At 40.5% G+C, this 24,897-nt stretch overlaps 1 protein-coding gene and 1 pseudogene across 5 annotated transcripts in view; both read left to right on the top strand.

Moving 5' to 3' along the window:
- RARB (retinoic acid receptor beta) overlaps positions 1-24,897 on the top strand; it is an 802,273-nt gene that overhangs the window by 289,145 nt on the left and 488,231 nt on the right. For 4 of the 5 annotated variants that reach the window (XM_069088508.1, XM_069088509.1, XM_069088507.1 and 1 more), the window contains exon 1: positions 15,322-15,677. The exons of the other annotated variant lie outside the window; for it this stretch is intronic. The gene's annotated coding sequence lies outside the window, so the exon portion shown is untranslated. Of the gene's footprint in view, positions 1-15,321; positions 15,678-24,897 lie in introns of those variants that run through there. 5 annotated transcript variants of the gene reach the window in all.
- The window catches only part of LOC138161573 (uncharacterized), a 52,773-nt pseudogene continuing 31,694 nt past the window's right edge, over positions 3,819-24,897 (top strand).

Raw genomic sequence — 24,897 nt, forward strand, 5'->3', positions numbered from 1 at the left:
CTCTCTCTCTCTCTCTCTCTCTCTCTCTCTCTCTCTCTCTCTCTCTCCCCCCTCTCCCCCTCTGTCTCTGTCTCTCTGTCTGTCTTTACCTTGTCCCTTCTCAGAAGTCTGTTTTGCGTCTGATTGCTATCTCTCTTAATCCATCCTTCCTTCTATCAATGCCCTCCCCACTTTCTCTTATCCCCTTCCCCTCCTATTTCCCTGTTAAGTAAGATAGATTTTAATGCCCAACTAAGTTTGTATATCATTTCCTCTTTGAACCAATTCAGATGACAGTGAGGTTGAAGCATTGCTTACCACCAACCCCCATTTTCTCTTCCACTGTGAAAACTCTTCCTTCTGTACCTCTTTTATGTGAGATGATTTTCCCCTTCTTTCTCTCTATTCCCCCTTCTCCCAGTGCATCCATTTTTTTTTTTTTTTGCTTTTTGGAAGGCAATTGGGGTTAAGTAACTTGCCCAAGATCACATGGCTAGTTTTGTGTGTGTGTGTGTGTGTGTGTTAAGTGTCTGAGGCCAGATCCTTCTGACTCTGGGGCTGGCACTCTACTCACTGTGCCACCTAGCATCCATTTCTTTATTCCTTCTTTTTTCAGTAATTTTTTTTTATCATCATAATCAACTTACACCCATGCCCTCTGTCTATGGATACCCCTTTTAATTGTTCCATTAATGAGAAAGTTCTTGGAAGTCAAAAGTATCTGATTCCCATATAGGAATGTAAACAGTTTAGCCTTATGATTGCTCTGTCATGTTTACCTTTTTATACTACTCTTCTGTCATATTTGAAAATAAATTTTTCTGTTCATCTCTGATCTTTTCATCAGTAATTCTTGAAAATCTTCTTCCGGCAGATATCTTTTTTTTAATCTGGAGGATTAATACTAAGGTTTTCTGGGTAGGTTATTCTTGGGTTGTAATCTTAATTTCTTTGCCTTTTGGCACATCATATTCCAAGCCCTCTGATCCTTTAATGTGGAAGCTGACATATCTTATGTTATCCTGACTATAGTTCCATGATATTTGAATTATTTCTTTCTAGCTGCTCATGATATTTTCTCCTTAGCCAGGTTGCTCTGGAATTTGGCTACAATATTTCTGCAAGTTTTCATTTTGGGATCTCTTCAAGGATATGATTAATAGATTCTTTTACTTTCAGTTTTGACCTCTAGTTCTAGGATATCAAAGCAGTTTTATATGATTATTTCTTGAAATATGATGTCTAGGCTCTTTTTTTAATCATGCCTTTCAGATAGCCTAATAATTCTTAAATTATCTCTCCTTGATCTATTTCTGGGTCAGTAGTTTTTCAAAAAAGATATTTTAAATTTTCTTTTTTTTTCATTTTTAACCTTGTTTGATTGTTTCTTGGTGTCTCATTGAGTCATTAGCTTCCAATATACCAATTCTAATTTTTAAATAATTATTTTCTTCAGTGAGCTTTTATCCTTATTTATTTAATTCTGCTTTTTAAGGAAAACTTTTCTTTAGTGAATTTTTGTGCCAATTCTGTTTTGTAAGGTGTGATTCTTTGTTATTTTTTGTGCCTCCTTTTGTCAAGCTGCTCATGCTTTTTTCATAGTTTTTTTTGAATCACTTATTTCTTTTGCCAATTTTTCCTCTACCTCTCTTATTTGATTTTTTAAAATCCTTTTTGAACTCTCCCAGGAATTCTTGTTGGGCTTATGTTCAATTCACTTTTTTTTCCTTTGAGCCTTTGCTTGTGGCTATTTTGACATAGATGTCTTCTGAGTTTCTGTCTTGATCTTCTCTGTCACCATAGAAGCTTTTGTGGTCAGGTTCTTTTTTTCACTGTTTGCTCATTTCTTAGCTTATTTCTTAATTTTTAACTTTATGTTTAAGTTTGGCTCTTTTCCCAAGATGGAGGGGGCACTACCCCAAGCTTTGGTTTTTGTTTTTGGGGGGGGGGTTGTGCTGCTATTTTTAGAGCTCGTGCTGAGGATCTGTAAGTTTTCAGGGCTTCCAAGTTAGCATGTTCCAAGGATAGGTGAAGTTGCTGCTCTTCTGGCCCTCACTCTTATCTTTACCAAGGAAGAGATCTTGCTCCCCTGCGGCTGCAAGTGCTAGGACTGCTTTTGACCTTGAACTGTAACCAAGTACCCAGTTCTACTGCAGTCAGAAGCACTAGTGTTCCTTTCTGCTTTGGAGGTAAGGCCATGTCCCCTGCTCCTTTGTTAGTGACAATAGGCATTCTTCTGGACCCTAGAATATATGACCAGGGCCCGGCTCCCCTGCAGACCTATGTGCCATCACTCCTCTTGTCCCTGGAACTGTGATTACAGCCCCTGCTCTTCTGTGGTCACAAGTGCTAATGCTCCTATTTGCTTCAGAACTGTGACCAGGAGTTATGTATAGGCAATGCAACACAGTCCTGTACCCTGGGCCAGCAAAGGGCCCCCTGTAATCTCTTTGTGGCAAGTTATCTGACCCACTGCCATCTCTGAGCTGAGGGCTCCTGAAGCTGCTGCTGCTGCTGCTGTTTCACCTTCTCCAAGACTTGTTGCTGGTCTTGCCTCAGCAGGCTGGAGAAATGTCTCACCCCCACCTTTCGTTGACTGTACTACTCTGGAATTTGATTTGAGGCATTATTTTAAATGGTTTGGAGAGGAATATAGGGAAGGTTCAGCTGAGTTGCTGTCTAGACTCTGCCATCTTGGCTCTTCCCCACCTTCAGTCTGCAAACTTTAAAAAAAATTGATATCTCTGAAAGTAATTTGCTTCTTTTTTAAGTCTCTGTATTTCATTTTTTGCTTTTAAAAGCATTTTTTTTGAGAAGGGTGTACACAAGCTTCACCAAATTGTCACCAAATCCCCCTGGGCTAGATCTAATCTGCAATCTTTACATGAGACTGCCAAGTTGACCCTAGTCTTTTAAAATGTTGAGGCATTATGGGATTATAGCCCAGATAGCTGCCATTTGTAATCTAGGACTGTATGGGAAAAAAATGAAGTAAAAGGTTGAGACAATTAACTAGCTAATCTAACCCCAAATATTAAATCAATCAAAATAATCATCAGATATGTGTTAGTGGTCTTCAGCTAACCATACTCCTAGCATAAATTCTCAGCTTTGAAATAGGAAGTATGTGACATTGACCTCCATGAATGGATTGGGGGCCCTATTCTAACCAAGCCACCCAATCTAGTCAGGAGACACTCTTTTCTTCTTTCTCAAAATCAATGTTTTCTTATCTAATAACCTTTCCTGAACCCACCTGGTTTGTGTGTGGCAGTATATATGCATATATTTGCACATGCCCACATATGTGTGACTTCTTGGTGTTGGACACTGGCTTGATTAAAAAAGACAGCGTAAACAGGAAGACTCTCCTTTGTAACCTCAGGCCTTCAATTTCCTATGCATGCCAACAGGTCACATCCTTTTTGATGACACTAGAATCAGTTGGTGAGGAGGAGTTAGGAAGAATAATAGAAGGTTAACCTCCACCATGAAGAAGAATGAGAAGACAGAAGCTCCAGTTTGGAAAAGACCCTTTTATCCTTCCTGTGACCTGAACAATGCAAGCTTGTGCTGGATCCAGGGAGAAGGCAGTCTGACCCATTGCTATCAGGAGCCCAGCCTTTGATCTGTATTGTAGAGAACTCATCTTTCAGACTGGATGTCACAGACAGGAGAAAGCACAAGGCAGGTAAAAGGTGACTTGGCGGTAATGAAGCCTCCTTGGGATGCTGAGATGTCGTCGGCTTCTGACAACGTCTTGGAGGATTTTTGATTTGTTAATTTTCAAGGGAAAAGATGCTGTCAATTAAGTGAGCTATTTGAAGAGCATAAGTGGGATGTGTGTGGGGGAAAGACTTATCTCGGCTTTGCCCTCCAGGCGCCCTCCTTTGGAAAAAGTGCGGAAGGAGTGTCCCAGCTGGAAGGGCGCTGCTGTTGGCCTTCCTGCTCAGAAGGGTCAGTACCCATATGCCCTGAATGGCCTTCAGAGTCTGTCTCCTGCCCCACCATCCCTCCAACAGGAATTTGATGAGTCTATTTTAAAAGGTACAGTTATATATTTACAGAGAAGGCAAAGCCGATTTGGCACATGACTTTGTGGAGGAAATCCATGAACCCTGTGAAGAAGTGTGTGAACTTCTGAAGAGATCACGTTGGGATATGGCACATATGGAGAAAGTCAGCTTTCCTGGATGGGCTGGTCCATATGGGACTGAGGAGGCTCAATTCCACCAGAATCCGTAGGTTCCTGGAATCATTGTCCTCAGATTGGGAAAGATCTTAAATACCATGAAGTCCAATTTCTTTGTTTTGAAAGTGAGGAAACTGAGTCCCTGGGGTATGAAGTGACTTGTTCAAAATCACAAAAAGAAGCATAGAGCTGGAAAGGAACTGAGGGGCCATCCAGGCCATCTCTCTTACTTTACAGATAAGAAACTGAGGCCCAGGGAAGAAAATGACTTGTTTGAAGTAACAAAGTCGCGACACAGATGGGATTCAAACCTAGCTCATGGCTGGAGATAGCAGGAGGATGGGGATCCTTTAGAGCAGATTCATATTTTGTATATATTTTTTCTGTATTTGGAAAATATTTCTTAAACACCTTCTGTGTGCGGTACATCAGTCTCCTCTTCAACTTTACTCCCAGACAAGAGGGTTCTCTTCTCCCCCCGCCCCGCCCAGGGGGGGCTGGTGTCACTAAACAGCAAGAGGCCAAAGAGTATGGGGATGACCAATAGGGAGTTGTTTCTTTTGGAACAAGACAGCTAGATCATCATTAAGCAGGCTATCCAGAAGCAGAGCTCAGTCCCACGGAGAGCAGAAATACACTGGATGGCCACTAAGGTGTCTTCTTGGCCTCAAATCCTAGGATTCTGGACATGTCCTAATTATGTGAGTCTATTATCATCGTAACAGTTCTCGTTGAATTTCTGTACATTCTATTTTTTGTTTTTTTTACTAACTCAAGGTCTTAAAAAAAAAGAAAAAAAACCTCAGCTCTTTACTAGGAGAGTTTTCATTTGAGAATTCTTTGGCCTGAGAATAAATTGGGGTTTTTCTCAGACTAACATTTAAAGCCCTATGGCTTCCATCTCCTTTCTCCATCTTGGATCATCCTTAACAACACCCCTTGATACACTATCCATTTCAGTCCATGTGGCCTACTATTTCCCATGCAAAATGTCCCATTTCTGACGTTTCAACTCTGGTACCCCCTTCTTCAGGCAGTCTTTGCTAATCCTTCAAGCCATTAGTGTCATGGCCCTCTAAAAAAAGCTCTTAAAAATTTTTTCTGTATAGACACTTTCTCTTTAATTATCTATAAACATGCTACCACCTATGAGTAGAATATAGGCTTCTTGAAGATGGGGATTTATTTTTCTATCCCTTACACATAGACCAATGCCTTGCATGGTGAAGCCACTCTGAAAAAATATGTTGAATAATACTGAACATAATGGACAGCTAGGTGGTGCAGTGGCCAGAGTGCTAAACCTGGGGTCAAGAACATTCACTTCCCAAGTTCAAATCTGGCCTCAGATATTTACTAGCTGTATGACTCTGGGCAAGTCACTTAATCCCACTTTCCTCATCTGTCAGATTATCTGGAGAAAGGAATGACAACCCCCTCCAGTATCTTTCCCAAGAAAACCCCAAATGGTATCGCCAAGAGTCAGGCAGGACTAAAAAGTGACTAAATAGCCAATTGAATTTGAATCTCATAAAGTGAATGCCTCAAGTGGCCCAGTGACCATGTTCAGAGTCAGGAGGAAGCAGCATGATGCAGTCAAATGTTTTTGGTTCACTTGACTCTACCACTCGTGATCTGCGTAATCTTGGAAAATTCACTTTGCTTCTCTTGGCCACATCTGTAAAAATGACTAGATTACCTCTAGATTATCCTTTTCAATTCTAAATCCCTGACTGTATCATTTAATTTCGGATTTGAAAGACTCTTGTCATGTTCACTTTTGCGACAAGCAAACTTCATTTGGAAATCCAGGCACTTGTGTACATATTTGTCAGAGAATGTTTTGCACGGATGTGTTGAACATTATTCATACTTGAGATGTGTGGTATGTGGATGTGGCAGGCCTGCCAGAAAGCACATGAGCTGGGGATTCTGCTTCTTCCTAGATCTGAACATATGATTGCCACTTGACCAGGAGATTAAAGCTCCATTAAAATGTGTTTTCTTTTCTTTCTCTCCTCCCATCTGCAAACTTTGCATTCCCGAGAAGATTATGCTCCTCTCCCCCTGCCCCATCTTGTTCAGTTAGTGAACATTACCTTTCAATCTCTGTTTATCCACGTTTTCCCTCACTTACTAGTTTGGGTGGTGAGCTGTTGGTTACAGCCTACAGGAGCCTTCTCCAAGAGGTAATTTAGCTGTCAGTAGAGAAGTGGCAAAGAGCTGAAAGATGGATCATGGGCCTGGGGCATGCCTGAACCAATGCCTTGCAGATCCCTACTTGGCTGTTTACTTATTAAAGTAGATAGAAAAAAAATATCCCTCACAATTTCTCTCTGCTATTAATGTATTCTAGCTAAGAAAATATTTTACTAGAGAACCATTTATGGAGGGAATAGTTCTTTTCTATTAGATTTTTAGATGAAATAGGTTAGGGAAAACAACCAAATGATTATTTTAATCTTTGCAAAATTAGATCTTGGTATTCTCTCAGAGACAAAATAAAATCTTGAACTCAGAATTGGTATGCGGAAGGCTCAAGTCCACCACCTGGCCATTGTCTATATGTAATAAGAAAATTAGGGAGTCATGTATTTATTCTCCGCCTAATGGCTTGTTTATTTGACTGTTTAAACTAGGGGATTTGAGTATACTGAAAGTCCATTCAAATACCAACAATTAGTCTTAGTAACCAAAGAGGAGATACAAACACAATTTATCACTCTGTCGGACATGTCAAATACCATTTTGATGCACTCTCAGTCCTTGCTAAATACTGAAGCAATCAATTAAGAAAACAATGCACTAATTTGAAAACTGGAATGTCAACAGGGGAAAACAACTTAGTAATGTGCTCCATTTTTTGATAATCTTTAGTTGAGACTTATGGGTATAATGGGATTATATACATTCTCTGGATATTCTCCTGAGTCAAAAGTTTTCCTTTGTAGTATTAATAATAGCTAATGTTTGTATAGAGCTTACTATGTACCAGAAACTGTAAAGCATTTTTAAATTATTAAATCATTTAATTTTCACCATAACCCTGGGAGAATAGTGACTATTATTATGCCCACTTTACAAATGAAGAAATTGAGACAAACAGAGGTTAAGTGACTTGTCCAGGGTCACACATCAATTAAGTATCTAAGGCTGGGTTTGAACCCAGGTCTTTCTGAGTCCAGGGACAGTGCTTTATCCACTGTGCCACCTATGTGCCCAATGACATGATGCCATTTCATTGCATTAAGATTCACCCAGTGAGATATCCAGAAATTGATGACAACTCATTAGGTATGGAACTAGTCCAAAAAGAGGGAGTAGAGTGTGACAGTTGCCAGCCCAGATCTCACTGGGATTTCTCCCCTAAGTAACAGTTCTCTATGGTTATTTTATCTGTGGTGAAGTGCAGTCTACTCTTCCAGCCATAAACTAGATAAACGACTTGAATCCTAAGAATCTATTGATCCCTTTCAAAGCCATTTGATTAATATTAATCATACTAAACACATATCAAACATGCTAAATATAATACTCAAATGTCATTGATCTTGGCTTTCTTTACGTGTTCGTCAAAGTCCAAATTGGTCATGTGGAATTTTGAATGATTGTTGGCAATTCTATTTTGGGGAGCCACATAATGAAAAGACAAGACTCATTGGAAAAGACTGTGATATTGGGAAAGATTGAAGGGAAAAGGGACAGCAGAAAATGAGATAGATACGATGCATGGAAACAACCAACATGAGCTTGGATGGACTTTAAATGGCAGTAGAGGACAGGAGAGCCTGGTGTGCTATGGTCCCTGGGGTCACGAGGAGTTGGACACCACTGAAAAATGGAACCACCACAAATTCATTTGTATAGTATGTATCTTCATGCTTCTTTGTATCTTGTCTTCTTTCCAAGAGTGTGGGCTCCTTGAAGGTAGGAACCATGTTTTTATCCTTTGGAGGGGTCTCCCTAGCTCTTAGCCCAGTGCTTTTGAAATGCTTGTTAAGGGACTGTCTACTAGGTAAGGTCGGAGCTACACAGATGGGTAAGTATGCAGTGTTTTGATTAATAACAATAATGACCCTAGCTGGCTTTTCCATGAGATTTGCAGTACTTTTCTTTTGTTATTTCATTTGAGTAAGGACATTCAGGTATTATTTAGGGACCCTCATAGTGTTGTTCAGGCATTTCCCTCCTCTTTTGTTGCACTATTGAGATTTTGTGAACATCTTTTTCCAGGTCATTGTGCTTTATTTCCATTCTTTAATGTGCCTATTTCTTCTTGGCTGAATTTTTGTATAGATTTCAAAAGTCAACTCATTATTACTACATTTTTTTAGAGAAAGAAACCTCCCCAGTCCAATGCTTCCGCATAAATCACCTTAACCCAATAAACATAAGCTTCTCTCACACTCTCTAAAGTGAATATTGCAATAAAATTTTATGCTAGTATCATGACAAACTGGAAAGCTGTTGTACATCTCCCTTTAAATATCGTTATATTGTAAATGCCTTCAGTGGGCTTGGCTAGAAGATTGCTAAAAGTATAGATCTTTCTAAGAGCAGAATGGGAAAATGAGCACCCAGACAGGATGACTAGAGGTTTGGCACTGGAAGGTAGAATACAGGATTGTATTGTCAATCAAAATTCACAGAGCTTTTAGAGAGGGTATAATTAAAAAAAATGATTACATCAGAATGGGGAATATTAAAATAAGTAATCCACTTATTCTGAGGTTACTGTAGTTTTTCTTCTCATTTGTTTTTATAAAAATATATATTTAAAAAAAAAACAAAAACAAAATCGTGTGCCATAGAGTGCTGGATTTGGAATCAGGAGTAGCCCTGGACTTGAATCCTGGTTCTGGTATTTTCCAGCCGTGTGAATTTAGCTTTTCATCACATTTGAGCTTCAGATTTGTAATCTCTGAGATGGGCAGAATAACACTTGTATTACTTTTGTCAGAGTATATTGCCAGGACTAAAAGGGGACATTACAGAAAAGTCAGGCACAGTCAGTGCTGAAAGAAATAAGACCCTTAATTTAGGGCAGCTCAGGAGTAAAGTGTATTGAATGCTGGACATGGAGTCAATAAGACCCGACTTCTAATCCTGCCTCAGACATTTATCGGCTGTGTATTCCTGGAGAAAGGCAGTTTTCTGATATTTAAAATGAGGATAATAATAGCAGCTACCTCCCAGGGTTCTGTTATCATGGTTAAAAGAAGGACCTAGAAGGAAGGACTTGGGAAATAGGAGGAAGTGAAAATAAAAGAGAGGTCCTAAGGGAGCCCCGTGAGGCCATTACACTGGGACATCCTTTCACTTCCCTGACAACCACCCTTGGGCAGATACCCCCAAACTAGAGTAAACCAAAGGGCTTCCCTCCCTCAGGGCCCAGAACTAACAGGGCAATTGAATTGTTAAACTTCCTAACAATTTGAATTACCCCAAAGTGTATTAACTTTCCGTTAGGGTGGTGGGCTCCTTTACCTTGGAGTTCTTCAAGAATATGCTGGAGGATCAATTATCGGGTGCATTACAGTGGGGATTACTTTGGTGCATGCATTGGACCAGATGGTCACTGCCTTCCAGCTCTTTTGTTGTTGTTATTCAGTCGTGTCTGACTCTCTGTGACCCCATTAGGGGTTTTCTTGGCAGAGATACTGGAGTGGTTTGCCACTTCCTCCTCCACTTCCTTTTGCAGATGAGGAAACTGAGGCAAATAGGGTTAAGTAACTTGCCCAGGGTCATACAGCTACTAAGTGTCTGAAGCCAGATTTGAACTCCGCAAGATGAGTCTTCCTGACTTGAGGCCCAGCACTCTGTCCACTGTACCACCAAGCTGTCTGTCCACCTTCCAAATCTAATTTTCTAAAAGTCAGAAATTCTCTTTCTTCTGTGCATGGATGGCCTCCCTGGAGTCTTCCAGGTCTATGAAAGTGCTGTCCCAATTGTCAGTGTTTCGACTCATACACCTTCCCATGTTATGGCACTTCTCCAGCCCTGTCATAGATGGGAAGAGATCTGAGACATCTCTCTGAATTAACAGATAAACAGATATGCCTGCTCTGTATTCAAAAGAGGCTCATGGGAATTAGATGAGAAAAGCTTTTCAGAGATCACCTAGTACAGTCTGCTTATTTTTACACTGTGGAAATTGAGGCCAAACAGGGCTTTGTCCTTAAGAAAGACTTCATAAATGATGGTTAAATTGAATTGAATTTGTTGGATTGATTTATCAAAGGTTATATATGCCCAATATTATCTGATTCTTGTGCCAGCCTTATGAGAAAGAGGCAACAAGGCAGGAGCTCATAACTCAGCTTTTCTGGAGTGTGGGGTGGCATTGCTTTCTATCACTCTTGGTCATAATATGATAACAGGAAATATCTTCCTCTCATCTTCTTATACCCCCAATTCCCAGACATAGTTTCCTTATTGAAATGGATCTATGGTTATAACCCCTTCATGCCTTTTCATCTTGTACAATTCTTTTCCATGCTATTGTATAACTCCTCCAGTCTCCCTAATGCCCCGGATGCCATCTTCTCATTCATTTTACCTTTCTTTGATAACTCTTGAAACATTCTTGCTCTTTCTTCCTCTCTCTTACTTTACAATCAGCCTACTTCCTCTAGTCAAGCATCTACTTCCTAATGTCTTCTATGACAATATTAACTTTCAAGTCTTCTTTGGAAATACACATATTTGAGAAAGTAATGATGACATTGTTGTTGTTTAAGGTTCCAACTACAACATCATTTAATTTCTTGCCTTCTGCCACCTATATTGCCCTCCATGTTCTTTCCATTTATCTTAGCTAAGGTCTATTTCTCTGCTTAAAATGTTGTTGTTTTATGTTAAATGTGAGGATTTGTAAGCAGCATCTGAAACAAATAAAATTAAATGATCCCTGGTATAGAAAAAAGATGGATGGGTAGTTAGGAGCCCAAAATGAGAACTGACAAGAAGGGTGGGAAGAAAGACCATGATCTCATCTGCAAATGAGCTGAAAATAAGACATGCTTGTGTTGGTCTTGAATGAAAAAGAATTTTCATGACCAGCAGCTCAGAGTGGAAATAAAATATATATGGATGGGTATGTTGTTATTGGGCTTGATTCGATACTTTCTGTGATAGCTTCATTTCTTCCTTACATTAAGTCACTCACATTTTCCATTTGCTACTTTCTAAATTAATCGTCCTGGCATTTGATGCACCCTGCCTAATTCTTCATAAATCAGCTGGACTTTGGAGCAGTATTGACAGTGGCTTTGCCAACTCCATTGTCTCCTGTCCAGAGTTTTCTTAGGACTCCAAACAATTTGCCATGGATGCCCTTGTTTGTTTGGCCCATTGGTCTTTGTTCTGGCTGAAAACTTTGATTTATAACTGTATATAATGGATGGCTGTGGGGTAGGTGGACTATAGTTCTCGCTCCTCCTCTTTTAATCTAGCTTTCCCTAGAAATCCATGTCATGCAGCATTCTCAAGGGAACGGGGCTGGGAAGTTTTCCATATACCCAATGGGAGGCCATTAATCATGGTGAAGAGACCCTCACTAGCTTCAAGCATGTTTGTGAAAGTCAGGCAAACAAAAGTGGGCCCACCTCCAAATGACTTCTCTAAAGAATGGATCTTAGAGCCGATGTATTCATTGTGTAGCATTTACAAAGAAGAGCCGAAAGAAACATTCAGGGAACTGGATATTTGGGTGACAGTCTTATTTTTGGGGAAAACTCCCAGAAGCAGTTAAGATCTCCATTCACATCTCTTATTTTTAAAAGGATGAAAAAAAGAAAAACTTTAAAAAAAAATGGCCAATTTCATCATCATGTAATTTACCTTGCATGTCTTGATGCTCTTTTTTTTTTTTAAGCAGTTGGGGTTAAGTAACTTGCCCAAGGTTACACAGCCAGTTTTTTGTGTGGGTGTTAAGTATCTGAGGCTGGAACTGATCCCGGGTCCTCCCGACTCCGGGGCTGGCGCTCTTACTCACTGCGCCACCTAGCCACCCCTTGATATTCTTTTAAAAAATAAAAATTTTTAAGTTTTACTTTTGACTAGAATTGTGACTTCAGTATGTTTAGTAAACTCCTGGTGAGGGGCTTCCTGAGCACACACTGAACTATGTATTTGCTACCACTTATGATCCAAGAGATGTTAAGTGACTTGCCCAGGGTCACACAGTCGGCATGTGTTAGTGTCAGGACCCAAACTCAGGTTTACCTGACCCCCAGGTCATTCTGCATCCATTCTGCAAGACCTAATCCAGCTGAGAATGTTGTAAACTCACTGGTTCTTTCAGTTGCAAAGATTGATACTGAATTCATGACAGACATCAGAAAGCCTTTGCTTATTATTTTCAAGATCTTGGAGCCAAGCAGCCTGACTTTTCCCGCAATATATCCTGGAAACATATTCACCTCTTATATTTATTTTTCATGTTTTCACTTTTTTTTCTTAAAAACGAGCTTGTCAGCTACAGTCTTTTACGAGGGACCTAAATTCTACCTCCTCCAAAAGGCTCTATTTGCAACAGAGCAGATATTTCCAAACTAGAGCATCAAGTAATTAACTTCAACAAATCTTAGAGGGACTTGAAAGGGAGCATGCCACGGAGAATAGAGGAGAAGGAATTTGGAAGGCATGAAGCTCAGAATTCAAATCTACCCTTTCTTGCTGGGTTTCTTAGCCTTTCACTGGTTGACTTATTCATGAGACGGGCCAGACAACCAGTGGACTGTGTCAAGGTGACTGGTATTCAAGTCTCATTTCAGACACAAATTGACTGGGTGGACAAATCCTCTAACTTCCCCAGGCAGTTCTCTTAGACACATGATTGCTTTGTTATAAAGAGAAAGTGAATTTCTACACCTGGAGTTCCTTACACTAAGACCAAAAATCAAAGGGAATTTTTTTATACAGGGTATTTTGGTGATTGGAAACTTGGGCTGGGCAGAGGGAAATGAAAAGCCTGAAGTGCTCAAATAGGATTGACAAGTACTGATTATCTCAATCACTCACTATTTTTAAGCACCTACTATGTGCCAATTACTGTAGTAAGCACTAGTGATACAAAAGGAAGTCTAAAAAAAGCTGTTCCTGCTCTCAAGACACTTAAATTCAAATAGATCTGAATAGTTTCCCAAATATATAACTCCCAAGGATAGAAAAAAAAAGATAGGATGAATTATACATAACCACAGTCACTCTATTACTAACCAACCCTGCAAAATTAAATTAAGTGGAGGTGAAAAGAGGCTAATTCATTTTATTTGGGAACCTCATGATTTAATAATTCTTTAAAGTTGAGTCAGTAAACATCCATAAACCACCTACTATGTGTCAGGCACAGTGCTAAGAAAAAGTTGTATGTGGCATTGCTTTGTTTTCACTGACATCTTAGAACAGATGAGCACTTTGGAAGAGCAGCCAGGACTGATTTGGGTTCAATTTTCTTCTATTTAAACAGGTCTCCACCTGATATATATTTTTGCTCTGAATGATGCTGAAATCAAAATGGAAATAGAGGTTTTTGGATATTGTTTTCTAGGTTATTTCAAGATTCTTTGAAATAAGGTGAAAGATATTTCTCCAATGCTGGTCCATTAGTGCTCAGGCTCCTGACTTAATGACAGCAGAACTCATTGATCTCCAGAAACAATCCCTTTCAATTGACCTGATGCAGGACATCGCTTCAATCTAACTCTCCTGATGTGAGTGATCAGAAAAATATTAGTTAACTACATGACAGAAAACAGTAATTAAAATCCATAGTTAATCTGCATGAAAGCCCAAATGAACCCAGCCGTGGAAAGAGTCTCAAGCATTAACAATCCATTAAATTGAGGTGAGAAGCAAACCAGACTAGATGACCTGAGGATTTCACATATGCCTTGAAACTCCAAGAGCCAAGAGAAGCTTGCTCAGAATAAATTCCCCCAGGATGGTGGGAGGAATGTCCACGATTGCTTTTCAGTTCTTTTTGGAAAATGTGTTTACATTGGATCCTTCTACCTTCCCCACTTTAGCTCTTTGTTCTAGCAACTTTAAGCATTTTGATTCATGATTTAATTTGTGTTTCACAAATGCTTCCTTTGAAAGCACCAGCTGGCTCATGCAGCCTTTTCACGTCAACTTGAAAGTTGTGTCAGCCATGAAGACTGCATGTGGGAGAACGACCACTGCCTTTGGAGCCAGAGGACCAGAGGTTGGGGCTTTCCCACTTACCAGCCTTGTGATCTTGGGCAAGTCATGTCCCTGTCTGTGCTCCAATTTCCTCATGAGGAAAATGAGAGGGCTGAACCATACAGGATGACCTCAAATGCCCCTTCCTCCTCTAAATATGAACCTTTTAGCCCTGGTTTCAGAAGGCAATAATGCAGTCCCATAGTACAAGGGCACATTAATTTGAATTTCTTGGGGTCTACTGTCATTCTATCATCTTCTGTCATAAAAAAATTACTCTACTTTGGGGGAGAGGGTGTTCTCCTGGCGTGGCACAGTAGATAGAGTGCCAGTCCTGGAGTCAGAAGACCCGAGTTCAAATCTAGCCTCAGATACTTGTTAGCCAGGTGAAGCTGGGCAAGTCAATTAACACCTATTTGCCTCAGTTTCCTCATCTGCAAAATGGGGGTAACAGTAGCACCTATCCCTTAAAATAATTGTGAGAATCAAACACAATAGTAATTGCAGAGTGCTGAACATAGTGTCTGGCACACAGCGAGAGCTATATAAATGTTAGCTATAGTTAGCTATTGGCAATAATATGCTTCCTCCTACTTCCTTACCCAACTGTGCTGAATTAGGACATGATCAAGTGTCCATTCTGCCACTTGATAAAAATGGCTTCCAAATAAATTCTGACTTCTTACCCTAAGCAGAGCATAGCCAGAGAGACCATGTGTACACTGAGCTGAGGAATGGCTTTTTGGGTGTGACACATGCTTCCCTTGTCCAAACATACACTACATATGTCATATAGGTGAAAGAGAGAGTTTTCTTCCAAAGAGATGTTTGAAATAAGCCATGAGAGGAAAAGTGGGATGGCTTGGACTGGTTTTTTTTTTAAATAAAATATGAAGCCATTTGGATACATTCCAGAGCAGCTGAACTATGTTAAAAGACATAATAAACAGTCCTAGCTTTGCATGCATTTATTTAATTGGAGAATAGATTTTTCGATCAGTGTCACGGACATGAGCAGCCATTTGATCCCAGGCTTGGATTAAATGTTTCATCAGTGGTGCCTATTTAAGGATCTTTATGGTACAACAAGACAGTCCCCTGGGCCAGCCCATGTCAACCGCAATAAAGAGATCCACACAACTGAACGAGATGGATTTCTGTAGGATGTACAGAGTCAAATACACTCTGTAGCAATGTCCTATCTTGCCTGAGAGCATAATGTCTACTGATGGCAAAGGTGGGCATGCTGGGGCCAGAGGATTTTAGGATTTGCTTATTGTAATGGATTTGCAAGCTTCTGTCCTCTTTCTAAAGCCAGGTGAGTCTTTCCCAAAAAGAGAAGGGGCAAAGAGAGTTCTGCTGTCATTCTATTTTTTGGTTTTGCTTCTGTTTTCCCCGAGGAAGAAACCTGCCTCCAAAACTTAAACTGGGAAGCATTCTGCCCTATATCGTTTTATGCCTTCGATGAAACTCACCATCTGCTTCCTGTGGGGGTAAATGTAAATTTTATAGATCTCACAATTTGGGCTGAGTTTGGTTTGTTTCTCCACTTACTCCGTGCAGTTGTACAAAGCAATTCATGCAGCTTAGCTGGCTGTGACATCTCTGAGGGCTGGAGGGGGGGGGCAGTCACAAACAGGCATTTTTCACTTTAAAAACCCTTCGGGATGAACAGGGAAGTCTTGGGAAAATGGAATATTGAACATCTGGATGCTCATCTCTGCCACGGCAGTGAATTTGGCCCTTTATTTTTGCCTTTGGGACTTGTGCATGAGGCATAATCGTGTCTGTTTCCTGCACTCTCAGTGGTGGCTTTACAGAATTATGTATATATAGGCTTGGTCTGGCTTTTCCATGAATGATCGCAACATTGATAAAATAGATATCTGGGAAATGAGTTCCATCCAAAGATAACACTGGGAGATTCCTGCTTGGGATCTGGTGAGCAGGAGGCAAGGGGGCTGGGAGGGCTGATGTGTAAAAGCGTGCTGTTTCACACAAATTAAAAAAAGCAATTGTAACAAAATGTTCTTTTATGGACTTCTGGTATTTTGGATAATTGAATGGCTGTGTCGTGCCTTGCTGGAGCTTATGTTGCATCTTTCAGAGATTGAAGGGGAGAAGTGGGCAAGTGAGTTTGTTGTTGTCTTTAAATAGGTTTTCAGGAAGCTGCTGAGTAGTCACTTAGAAGGGCCCTAAAAAGCCTACCTGTTGGTTGCCTAGCAAAATCCACAAAGTGCTCCCCCATCCTATTAAGTGATGAGAGAAGGAGCAAACCTCCCATGTTGTCATGCTTGAGTTATACCGAGTGGAGAAGGGCAAAGGAAACACTCGAAATGCTTCCGTTTCCACTTAATGAGTTTTTTGCTCAAGGCTTCAGAAAATAAAGGGAGGGATCCTTCTCTAAATAAAGTCCCCAGTTCCCACTGATTTGTGGGCAGGCTTTACATCCAGGAGTTGGGGGGAAATGAATTAAAGAATCGACTTCATCAGTTTTCTATTTTGACAACTGTTTCTAATACTGCCTTTTCCCAGTGCATCTGGAAGACTGGTCATTCTTTCACTTTTTACCGCAGCCCCTACCCCATCCCCAGAGAGAGTTAGATACTCAGGAAAAAAAAATGTCTGGGCTTAAACTGCAGCCTTGCTGTTTTATCAAAGAATACCCTAGGTTCCAGCACCCTTTTTTGTGTAGAAGGGGGACCCCTGCTTTATATCTGCTGTTTCTTGTGAAAAGTTTATTTTAGGATCTAGACTTGGTATCACATCAGAGGTCATCCAATCCAACCCAGTATTTTTTATGGGTGGGGAAACTGAGACTCCTATAGATAGAGTGTGTTGTCTAAGGTTATGCATGTATTGAGAACCAGAGTGTCTAAGGTTATGCATGTATTGAGAACCAGAGCTGGGATTTGAACAGAAGTCCTCTGACTTGAAATATTTCACTATATGCACAACCCTACAAGAACGTCACAAAAGGTCTTGGAGGTTTAGCACCATTTATTCTAACTCTAGACTCTTAGGAGAATGTTTTCATTTATGAGATTCCCTACCTCTATGGGCTTCCCTCTCCTTAGGAGCAGGTGAACTCTTACCAGAGCTGAGCTTGGATAAGACAGAGTGTAAGGCAGTGGTAACCTTCAAAGCCCTTGAGATGCTCCCTGCCCTCCCCTATCCCACCCTGTGGGACACGGGTAAAATCGCTGGATTTGGAGGCAGAAGACTTGGGTTTCCAGTCTCTGGAACTTCTTCTAGCGCCTTGGACAAATCACTTAAGCCCTTTGGCCACCATCATTTCAACAGAAAATTTCGGATTTTGGAAAAGGTGGCCTCAAAGTGTCTTTTGGATCCTGAATCTATGATTTATTATGTTTTAGGATTTAACCTTTTGTGTGATATTGGGTAAATTGCTTACCCTTTCTAGTCTTCTTTTCTTTAAATGGAAAATGAGAGGATGGATTAAATGGTGCCTACGGTCCCTGCCCTCTTATATTTCTGTGACTTTATTTGTGGTGCTTTCCATACCAAAGATGGATTCACTCTCCCTACCTCCATCTTTGTTCCTTCCTTCAAGGTCCTTCTCAAATACCATCTACTTGATAATACCTTGCAGCAGCTGAAAGGGATCCCTGACTCATTAAGTTTCTCATAGCATGTCGCCTGGACTTCTCCTTTGTGTCTTATTTCTTATACTCTTGCCTTGTATCATAATTATGTGGGACCTGACCTTTTCCTTCCACCATCAGATGATAAAGCCCATAAGAGCTCATGTCATCTCTATAGTTCTGTTGCCTAGGGTGAAGGGCCTTGTACATTCAACTCAACAAATATTTATTAGGGTCCTACTAATCAATTCATCAAAAAGCATTTATTAAGTACCTACTTTGTGCTAGGCTCTGGAGCTACAAAAACAAACTCCCCAAATGAAGCAGTTCCTGCCCTCAGTGAGGTTACAGCCCAACAGAGGAGGAGGTGCTGGAGACACAAAGACACACACACACACACACACAATCCCTGCTCTCAGGGAACTTTTATTCTACTGGGGGAAAACATGTTCAAAATAGGTGTGTGTATGTATGTGTGTATACATATGCACAAACACACATATATGTATTGTATATACACACATCCATATCATGTGTATATAATATATGCACATAAACATATAGACACCTATATACTAAATACTACATATATGTGTGTGTGTGTGTATTAGTACAATGGGCATCTTTTTTTTTTTTTGCTTTTTGGAGGGCAATTGGGTTTAAGTAACTTGCCCAAGGTGTGTTAAGTGTCTGAAGCCAGATCTGAACTCAGGTCCTCCTGACGCCAGGGCCAGCACTCTACTCACCGTGCCACCTAGCTGCCCTCATACAATGTGCATCTTGTCTAAATCTTGTCCAAATTCAGTTGAATTGTAGCAAAAAGGATTAAGTGATTTGCCAAAGGTGCCACAAGAAAGTGCCAAAGATAGGCATTGAATGGGGCATGGTGGGGCAAGAAGCATCTCATGTGATTTGAAAGCAACCACTACATTACAATATATGTATGTGTACACACATACATGTATTGTGAATATACAAGCCCCAAGCCCACCAGGTCAAAGAGTGGCAAGCTAGCAATCTTAGCACACTTATTCTCCAACTGCTCGTGTTGCTATTTATGATAGTCGCTGTGTTGTCTACTATAAACTGAGTCCTAAGCCAATCAGTGATACTTCCAGCCCACTGATTCTTCTCCTGTTTAGAAAAGTAAGAACATTTACTTGTTGTTGGGGATAGTCAAGATCAGAAGAAATTCTCACGAGGGGAGAAGAGTTCAGGAAAACTGAAGCATGCCTCCAATGGTCCCTTCTACTTCAGTTACAAATGTTAAAAAGTGACAGTAAAGGAAAACCTCATGACAAAGTACACTGTGATACCTGTATGGTTGTGCTATGATTAGAACCAAGTGCAAAGTCAACCAGAGATACAGAGACATCAAGCAACACAGTACCCTCACTATGATATAGAAAGCTGGTAACTTGAGTATATTCTAACAATGGAGGAAGAACTCTCTAGAACTGTGTTTTAGACCTAAGCAGAGAGAAACTCTAAAGCAGGAGTTCTTAATCTAGAGTGCACAAAAGTTTTTTTTAAGTATATTTTGATAAGTAGATTGCAATATAATTGGTTTCCTTTGTAGTCCTTTGTATTTTATTTTATACATTTAAAGATTATTCTTAGAGGAGATTCTTACCCAATCCCTATGCTTTCAAAGGAGTCCATGATAAAAATAAAGGTTATAAATGCTCTGCTTTAGGGATAGTTTAGACTGATTCTTTATCCTGCAAAGTATATTTTGTAAAAGCAGCCTAGAATTCCTAGAAATTGTTGTTCAGTTCTCTGATAGAAAAATCTGTCTGGTAGTTGCAAATGGGATTAGCCCTACCCTTGAGAGTTTCTCCAAATGGATCAGAACACATTGGATTTTAGAAGAATCAGGAATAGCCCAACTGTCCAGAAGCCTTCTCTATTATTGAAGCTTAAAACATAACTCTATTTGATAGCATATAAATATTATCAAAGAGTTTTCCTTATAAAACACATTTTTATATCTTCCCCTGACCCAGCCACCTTAACATACACATTTCCTTTTCTTATCCCCCCAGATCCACCTTTCACATCCAAAATCCCTTCATCTTCAGAACCCGTCTCTCCCTTTTATGAATGGCAAAACAGGTGTCAGAAGACCTAGGTTCACATACTAGCTCTATCCCTTACTACCTGTATGATTTTGAGTTTTCTCATCTATAAAATGAGGTGTTGCACTAAATGAACACTAAGACCCCTTCTTGCTCTATCTAAAGTTTTGATCCATGATCCACAGTAGATACAATCCTCTGTAGTACTTGAGCAAAGGAATTGGAAATCAGCCTCCCGGACCTAGCCTCCAGGAGTTTGAAAACTGCTGAAGACGCACACATGCCCTAAGTTATTCCAAGAGCAAGATTTACCCTTACTTCTAGAAAAGTGGGCATAAGTAAATGCCCACTGTTAAAAGTCACTAATTGGGCATGATGATATCTATTAAAGAGGCTCTTTCCCTCATAAAAGAGTTCATTGGAAACACTTAAGTTTTACATTAATAACAACTGTCAGGGGCCTTTTAATGGTTTTCAGAACGTATGCTGCATACACATGATGCATCATGTGGAGTAGGAAAAAAATGCCAGATAGAGAGTGGGAAACCAGAGTTGGAGTCCTATTTTCATTAATCTGGGCCTCTATTTCTCATTTGTAAACTGAGAGGGTTAGATAAGCATCAAGCTATTTTTCAGCTCTCAATCTAAAATCCTGAGCTTTCTAATGTCTCTTGCAGCCATATTATTAAGTGGTTCTCTGTTGATGCCCCTTTCCTTTCAAGAGACCAGTCAGGGAGGAGTTACACAAGAAAAGATCAACTATACATTTTTATATTTGGGCAAAGTGACATAAAAGTGTCCTAAGTGATGGAGATCCCGGGTCACCAAGTTTCTGCTAGAGGTGGGGAAGGGAAGTCCAGTTACCTCTATATTGTCAAAAGACTGAAAGTGCTAAGTTTAGGTGCCTGAGTCAAAACTGTAGTCAATCCTACTTATAGCCACAGTCAAAAAGTTGAAACATGAGAGTAAAATTGGCCAGAAGAAGGCAGAATGGAAATCATGTTAGAATGTGGATTTTGGAAAAGTCTTTCTCTGGTTTATTTTGGGAATTATTTCTTTCAGTTTGTACCCCATTTTGTCTTCTTACTCCTCCTATCTCCTGTAGGAAGACCATGTTTCAAAACCAATAATGTTTCTGGGGATAAAATCCCAGGTAAACAAATGAGTGAAAAAAATCATTTATTAAGCACTTATGTGTATAGAACACTCTGTGCTCAGCTTTGGAGATACAAATAGAAAAATGAGGTAACCCTTGCTTTAAAGGAGTCCATATTCTTAAAGGAAAGATAATAAATACTGAAGCTTTGAGCTGCAAGTCAGAAGGAAAGGTCCTATGGTCCCTAGAGAGCAGCAGTAAAAGAAAATGGCAATTTATATTATTTAAAGTCATTTCTACTGATAAAATAATATTCATTTTGATGTTAAACCATGTGAAAATGCCAAGTACTTTGGTGGCAAGAACCTTCTTTTCTGCATCTTCAGTAGCTGTTGCCAAGCCGCATCTCCATGGAGATTGCTTCCTGTGATGATGACTGTGGGGGTTTGGCTGGAAACAGAACCAGTAACCTTGAAGGTACTTGCACCTCTGGGACTCTTGGGTCTCTCTCTGCCATTTGGTCAGCATTTGGTCTTGGTGGTAGCAAGGGATTTGGGCCCTTTCTCCATAGCATTTGCTCTTCTCATTGATGTCTGCAAGTCCCAGACTAGGATTAAGGGCTGGTAACCCAAGAGGGTAGGATGGGAGGGGGTTGGCAATGCTGTTTCCAAGGTTCTTGGGTTCAGCACCCTGGGCTATTTCCACTGAGATTGGAGGAGAGGCGATGGAGGTAGTTTGACTTGCCTGGCACATGCCACCCTTTGTCTCTCTCTCAGAATCAAGTCAACAAGCATTTATTAAGTGATGACTGTATGCTGAGTCCTGGGGATACAAAGAAAGAAAAAAAAATGTTGCTCATCTCCAGTCTGATGGGGTAGCTGCTTTGGCTAGTCCGGTTTGCCTAGTCTGGTTCCCAAAAGAGTCCTGGAAAGGCAGGAGGATTTAAACCCTAAATATAAAATGAAAAACAATGAGTAGGCATGTAAGAGTTCCACTGTACCCTGGCTTCACATGTACATCTCTTTAGTGTTGGATCCAGTTCTGGACACTACCTTTTAGGAAGACTCTGCATGACTAAACCGGAAGGCATCCACAGGAGTGCACTAGGTTGGGGAAGAGTTTGGTCTATGAGGACTTATTGAAGTAACAGGATTTGTCCTCTAGACATGGTTGCCCTCCTCAAGGATTTTAAGGACTACCATATGGTAGAAAGATTGGTTTGCTTTGGTTTGGACCAAGAGAGCAGAAATAGGAGCACTGAATGAAAGTAGCAAGGAGCCAGATGCAGACCCAACCCAAGGACAAACCTCTTGAAGTTGTCTAACAATGGAATGGTCCTCCTCCATTGGTAATGGGAGTCCCTCCCTGGAGGGCTGGATGGTCCTGGGGTGCAAAAGGGGTAACTCTTCCATGTATATAGGTTGGAATAGATGGCCCCTGAGATCCTTTCTAAGTCTGAAATTCTGTGTCTGCTAGCAAATGCAGTATTATTTCCATCTTACCATGCTGTCCAGAACTGTATTAGGCATATGGAGGGCACAGAAAGGGTATGGTCAATTTCCTGGTATCTCAATTACTTTTTAAAATGTGATAATTTTAAGTAACTCAATATATTAGTTAATTTCCCTAATGCCCTTTGATGCATATTCATCCACCTCCACTGGTTCTCCTCTGTCCACATTATTCAAGGAGCTTACAATCTAATTGGAGAGGCAAGACAGAGGTGAAGGAGCAGCAAATACAAGGCACAGACTTTATGTGACTGAAATATGCTAGAGCTTGGGGTTCTGAGCTTGGGGATCTGTGAAATTAAAAAAGAATATTTTGAGAACTCTATTTCAATGTAATCATTTCCATTATAATCTTATATATTTTATTTTACATATTTACATCCTTCCGAGAAGAGATTCATTGGCTTTACCAGACTGACCACCAAAGGAATTCATGACATAAAATGGATAAGAACTCTCAATGTGCTGGTTTTGGATTTAGGAGATACTTGACTTCAAATCCTGGTTCAGGGGCAGCTAGGTGACACAGTGAATAGAGCACCAGACCTGAAGTCAGGAGGACATGAGTTCAAATCCAGCCTCAGACGCTTAACACAGTTAACTGTGTGACCTTGGGCAATTCACTTAACCCCAATTGCCCTGCCCTCCCCCCTCCAAAAAAGACAAAAACAAATCCTAGTCCAGACACTTACTAGTTGTGAGACCCAGGGAAATTCCGTTACCTTCTATCAGCCTCTGATTTCTCATCAGTGAAATGGATATGATAATATTTGATTACTCTCTAGCACAGAGATGCTGCAAGGATATTTATACATGTTTAAGTACTGCAAAAATGGGAAGGATTGGGTATTTCTGTTTTTTAATCTGAGCTTGTGATATCAGTAGGGTAAACGACGAATGCCCAAGGAGGAAGCTCTCTCCTCTAAGCAGATTACATCAGCCTAAGCTGTGCCATAAAGTCTTCATGAGTTTCCTGAGCCATTCAGAAGTCAGGTGACATGCCCAGCTTCAGCCAGGTCTTCTGACTTCCTTGGACCAAAGCCTTTCCTAACCCATCACAATCCTCTCCTGAGGATTATTCTATGGGACTGGGATAGCTGAGCTCTATTTTCACCAAGGACAGGACTAGAGGGAACAGAAATGGCAATACAGAGTATTAAGGTTGAATTTAAGGATGAATTCCCTGACTGGGTGGGCTGTCACATGCCTGAATAAACATCAGGGGGAGATTTGGGAGTCTACCCAAAGGTGAAAGGGAGGAAACCACACCATACACATATATAAAAAGCCATCTTTAAAAAAAAATGAACAGGAGATATAGCTCAGAGATAAGATAAAATATATCTGTTGACAGAAAAGGAACCATAGTGGACAGAATAAGCCTATGCTTGGAGTAAGACATTTGGATTTGAGTCCTGATTCTGACAATTTTTAACTGTGTGACCTTGGGCAAGTCAAATAACCTTTTTGAATCTCAAGTAATTGTCCAAGACCTGTCTCCTAAGTTCAAGACCACACAGCCTTGACGTATCTGTTGACTTCACCTTGGTAATAAGCAATTATCTTCCTTTGCTTTGGAGATAATTCTTTGTTCTTCTCTGATATTTCATTTATTTCTTTTGGTTCTGAAGAGTGGAAAGCAATTGGCAGACTGACCTTCAGAAAAGGTTTGCAAGCTAGGGAGGGGGAGAACACCCACGTAGGAAACAGAAATATAGGCAGCTGATGAGGGAGCTTCCCCTCCCTCTCTCTTCTTGGTTCTCTCATTGGCTTCAGTTGCTTGGTACCCCAATTAGTGTTTTTTTTTAAGTGATGATTTGAAGCAGCTCAGGAGTCAATTTCCTTCCTGCCATTTGGATGCATGTTCCTCTTTTATTCATGTTTTTAAGGGTTCTCTCATGCCACTCACTGCCACCTTTCACTTTTAGTCAGTGCCCATGCTTTTCTCCCTTTAAACTCCCATACCCCTGGAAAGGAATATTGGGCATCTAGGAAATTTCTAACTTCATTAATGGGGGCAGATGTCAACACGGTGGACTTGTGAGAATGTGAAGAGGAGAAAGAGGCTCCATGGAAGAAGGATGAGAGAGCTAGCATGGCATAGGGAATAGAGGGGCTAGCCTTGGATTCAAGGAGCCCTGGGTTTGACACCTAGCCCTGCCATGTACTGGCAGTACTGTTGTGCCTGTGGGCTGGTCACTTACTCTCTTGTTGCCCCTAAACTCCCTAAGATTATAAATTACCCAAG

This window comes from Petaurus breviceps, unplaced genomic scaffold, assembly GCF_028583685.1.
Source record: "Petaurus breviceps papuanus isolate PSGF00001 unplaced genomic scaffold, PetGlider_PUasm1.0 185, whole genome shotgun sequence".
Lineage (NCBI taxonomy): Eukaryota > Metazoa > Chordata > Mammalia > Diprotodontia > Petauridae > Petaurus > Petaurus breviceps.